We start from the raw sequence: 5,579 nt of genomic DNA on the forward strand, positions 1-5,579 counted from the left end.
AATTAAGATAGAGAAATTCAGTTCACCATGTACCTCTTATTCATTAATGAAAATGATTATTTTCTTTCCTTATAGATCTCTGACCAGCATTTATTGTTAACTGCTTTTATTTAATTCAGCTGCAGGGCCTACTACCCAGGTGCTGAGAATCATAAGGCTGATTTTGGTGATCCCTTTCCTCAAGGAGTAGGTAATGTGGCAGAATGTTGAAAGAGTCCTATCATGGAAATTAGGACTGATCAGGGTATAAAAGAAATTTTATGTCTGAATTAGATTGTGGACAAAAGCAGTAATACACAGGCCCTTTCCTTTTAGAATCCTTTTTTTTTTTTTCACTTCATCTCAGGTTCATCAGAGCTTGCATTTGCTCTAAATCATGTTTTCTCTGATAAAAATTAATTTGGTTGGTCCAGTTTCCTACAAATCTTCCTTATTTTCCAGTTCTTTCCCCCTTCCCTTTTCAGTCATCTGCACAATCACCACTGCTGCCTTTTGGTGCCCCACCTAGAAAACTGAGAAACAGGGGACTGGCTGAAGAACAGGAACGACAAACAGAGGAAGGTAAAACCATTTGTAGGTGTTAGTTAAAAAAAAAAAAAAAAAAATTATGCCATCCACATTGATGTTCTATAAACTATTCCTTCCCCTTCCTTCCTTCCTTCCTTTCTTCCTTCCTTTCTTCCTCCCTCCCTCCCCTCTCTCCCTTCTTTCCTTCTGATCCTCTTAGTAGATATCTGATGTGTGTTTTAACTATTGACTCACTCACTAACAATCCAAATATTGTTGTATGGCTTCTCAAATGCTTGTATACCCACGATATGCTCCTACCAAAATTGAATGCTAAATGGAGACAATCAGAAAACTGATTAATTAGGATTTCATTAATGTTACTATTGTTAAATCATGTGTTAAACTTTCTTAGTTCATTAAGACTGTCTTTTTAATATAAGAATCTCTGCCATTTTAATACTGAAAGCTATTATCAAGTCAAGGCCAGAGGGAAGTTAACAAATGCAGTGGGAAAACATTCCACCTCACAGAAGAACCCTAAATCCAGAGAGTAGCAATCTTTGAGGGAGTATTAGGCATGGTTTGATTAGTATTGATAACTCTCCCAATTTGATAGATTCACACTTAGATTGTGATAAATTACACAATTCCATGACATTCAGTCTTTTTAAAGCAGTGGAACCTATTTTTAAGAAACAAAATTAAACCATTAAAATGACAAATTGGAGCTGCTTGGGGTCACTGAGGGTGGAGGACACACAATCTGCCCCCATCCCTCCCCCTTGTTCCCTTGGTAAATTATAAGGCTGAGAATATTCCATTTTTAAAACCTCTGGTTTTATTTTATACCAAGTGAAAGTGAGTATCAGCTTTTGTAATCAACTTCATCCCTGACAACTACATGTGTGCTTCACCAGTGCCTTAAATTAAATATGTAGCAAAAGGAACTGTTACTTCCCCAGTTCAGAATTTCCCCCAGACTCCACTAATCTAACTAGATTTGTTTTCATAATTTACACTGGAGGAAAGAGTACCATAATGCCTTCTTTTACTTCACATTTTTTTTCTCCTTTAGAATGATGTGATGGTCCCAGAGCAAGGAGACTCAAGGTCACAGTCTTTCACGGCAATAGTGATCTATGGAATCCCTTCAAGCCCACTCTCTCCCCATAGGTTAATCCTGCTGCTATTTTGTTATAAGGTTGTTCTCAAGTTTCCATCTTTCTTGGTAGATGACAAGGACTTTAGAGAGCTCAAGCTGTTTTCAATTTTGGGGAAGAAGAAAAATTAGCCTGCCATTTGAGCTTCCCAGGGTCTATAATGAAGCACTCTACTGAGAAGTCAGGTTTTAGGAAGTAGCTTGGATTTTTCTGTAGTTGGGGATTCATGAGGACAGACTCCTTAAAATGTGCTGTGGTTTTAGAATGGCACAATGTTCAATTTGGAATTGAATTTTATTTTATTTTGGGTGGATTTGCCAACTCCCCAAAAGTATTTGAATAACTCTGTTCAGGATGAGAGGCTATATATGAGTAATTGCATTTCCATGTTCCCCACTATCCTTTACTGAGAGAAACCTCAGATACTTCTATCTTCATGCCTCCTTTCCCAGAACTCTTACTGCCTGTTAGCATTTTATTTCTCTCTTGTTATTTCCTTTGGATTGGTTGTTTTTCCATAATTAGGTTTTCAAATTCTCAAGGGAAGGACCATATCTAATATTTACTGAGCATGTTGTGAAGATGAAAAATTATAAAAGATGCATTAGTTGATGACCCTGACCACTAGTCATTAACATAATGCATGGCAGGGTTATGCAGTCTGTTTCTCCTTCATTCTTTGCAGACCGTTAGCAATTTATTTCTCCTATGGATGGAAAGATGGAAAGATGGAGTGGGTGCAAGTGTGAGAGCTAACATTTGTTGAGAGCCTACTAGGTGCTGGACATTGTGTCAGATGTAAATCTGGAAAAGCTTCTGATGTGTCCAAGAAACTGAAAATCAGTCAGACGTTTGGGGCAAAAGGAGAAGAGCGGGGCACCACTGAGTCTGTAGAGGCAGGCATTCATAAGATCACACAGGGCTTTGCAGAGAGTTTGCCTTTTATTTGATTTGGAACAGAAGGTCTTTGAAGGGTTTTAAACAGGTAAACAATTTAAAACATATTTTTAAAAGAGCCACATTGCTGCTCTGTGTGGATGTGAATGGCTGGAATTGAAGCTCCCCAAACATAGGACTCCATCTGTTTTTTTCACTACGGTAATCTAAGTGCTTGGATCAGCAGCTGGCACACAGTAGGTGCTCAATAACTATTTGTTGAATGAATGTATAATTTGGAGGGGAGCAAGAGTAAATTAAGAAGTTCAGTAAAACATATTGCAGTAGTCCAGTGTAAGGGTTTCTGTTGTTTTGAAGCTACTATGTACCCCAGAAAAGACTATGTTCTTTTTTTTGTATTTAATTTTTTATGCAATTTTGTTGAGATATATTCACATACCATACAATCATCCAAAGTATACAATCAGTTGTTCACCGTATCAACATATAGTTGTATATTAATCACCACAATTTTTTTTATCTTCATTTTATTGAGATATATTCACATACCACGCAGTCATACAAAACAAATCGTACATTCGATACCACAATCAATTTTTTGAACATTTTCATTATTCCAAGAAATAAAAATAAAAATAAAAGTAAAAAAGAATGCACAAAATCTCATACCTCTCCCCCCATTATTCATTTACTTTTTGTCCTGCTTTTTTCTACTCATCAGTCCATACACCAGATAAAGGGAGCATGGGCAACAAGGTTTTCAAATCACACAGTTATCTAAATAAGTTATATAGTTATACGACTGTCTTCAAGAATCAAGGATTCTAGATTGCAGTACAACAGTTTCAGGAATTTCCTTCTAGCTTTTCTAATACACTAAAAACTAAAAAGGGATATCTATATAATGCATAAGAATAACCTCCAGAATGACCTCTCGACTGCATTTGAGTTCTCTTAGTTACTAAAACTTTGTTTCATTTTTCCTCCCCCTTTTGGTCAAGAAGGCTTTCTCAATCCCATGATGCCAGGTCCAGGCTCATCCCCAGGAGACGTGTCCCACTTTTCCAGGGAGATTTACACCCCTGGGAGTCATGTCCCATGTAGGGGGGAGGGCAGTGAGTTTACCTGCAGTGTTGCTTAGAGAGAGAGGCCACATCTGAGCAACAAAGGAGGTTCTCTGGGGTGACTCTTAGGCACAATTATAAGTAGGATTAGCCTCTCCTTTGCAGTAAGCCCAAAGATCGAGGGCTTGGCCTACAACCATGGTAGTCCCCAGTGCTTGTGAGAATATCAGGAATTCCCAGGTGGGGACGTTTAATATTTCCAATTTTTCCCCAGTCCCCCAAGGGTGCTCTGCAAATACTTTTTATTCTCTGCCCAAGTTATTCTGGGATGTGTATTGGGGTTTCATGCTAACCTGCACAAACCAACCAGATCTCACCCCTTATTCAAGGTTCCATATAATTATGGTGTTTGAGTAAACTAACCATACAAGTTACATTATATAGGATGCTACAGAAAATACAGATTTTCCACCAAATAAACATCTCTTCCTTTGGTCTCACACAGAAGTCAAAGTTTTAAAACACAGTCAATATCATTGTTTTCCCTTTAATCTGGTTTACCTTAGTCCTAACCAAGTCCATTTTGTTCATATCTCTAGTTAAAGTCTGATCTCTTTTTCAGCTTCTTTAACATTTGCTGTATGGGGTAATGCCAACATTCGTAGCTGCTGAACTCTGGCTCTGAATCTCAGGTGTCACACAGATACCCAATGTTCCAGGGACTGACCAGGTTATACATAAAGAGCTCAGCATCTCAGAATTTAGAAATAACCATTATAACTCATGAAGATGAGACTGCTATAAGAGCTTACAATCTAGGAACCTTTACCATAAGCCTCCTGATAACCTATGATCTCAGATTCAGTTCTCAGAGTTTGCACATTATAGTTAGTCCACATTAGTGACATGTTTGTCATTCTATTCTGGCTGAGGACATTCATACTGTCCTCAAGGTCCATTCACCTAGTTGCATATCTCACAACTTCATTTCTTCTTACCACTGCCCAATATTCTATTATATTTATACACCACAATTCACCATTCCATTTATCCGTAGATGTACCCTTAGGTCACCTCCATCCATTATGAATCATGAATACTACCACCATAAACACTAGTGTGCAATGTCCATTCATGTCCCTGCTCTCAGTTCTTCCAAGTATTTACCCAATAACAAGGATGCAGGATCATATGGCAACCCCATAGTTAGCTTCCCATGGAACCACCACACTGCCCTCCAGATGGGCTGCCCCATTCTACTTCCCTACCAACAGTGCATAGGTACATCCATCTCTCCACATTGGATCCCTCTATTTTTTTAATGTTTTATTCACATACCATACAATCCACTCTAAGTAAACAATCAATGATTCCTGGTATAGTCATAATTATGAAGTCACCAGCACAATCTATATGAGGACATTTCCATTTCTTCCACAAAGAAAGAGGAAAAAGGGGGGAAATGAAGAATAAAAATATAAAAGACAGAAGAAAATTAAAATAAAATAAAATACAATGAAAATTTCATGCAATAACAACATGACCAAGAATCCCATATCACTCCCTTTTATCTCCCCGCTTATAGACATTTAGCTTTGGTGTATTGCCTTGTTAAAATTAATGGGAGCATCTTACAATGTTACCATTAACTATAGATTCCAGTTTGCACTGATTGTACTTTTTCCCCTATACCATCCAATTTTCAACACCTTGCAGGGTTGACATTCATTTGTTCTCCCTTAAAAACATTCTGATATTTGTACATTTAATCTCCATCTTTGATCACTATAGGTTTCGCTAAGTTATACAATCCAAATCTTTATCTTTTATCTTTCCTCTGGTGTCATACATGCCCCTAGCCTTCCACTTTCAACCATACTCACACTCATCTTTGCTTAGAGTACTTACAATACTGTGCTACCATCACACAGTATTATGCTATCCATTT

This window comes from Choloepus didactylus, chromosome 1 (genome assembly GCF_015220235.1).
Source record: "Choloepus didactylus isolate mChoDid1 chromosome 1, mChoDid1.pri, whole genome shotgun sequence".
Taxonomy (NCBI): Eukaryota; Metazoa; Chordata; class Mammalia; order Pilosa; family Megalonychidae; genus Choloepus; species Choloepus didactylus.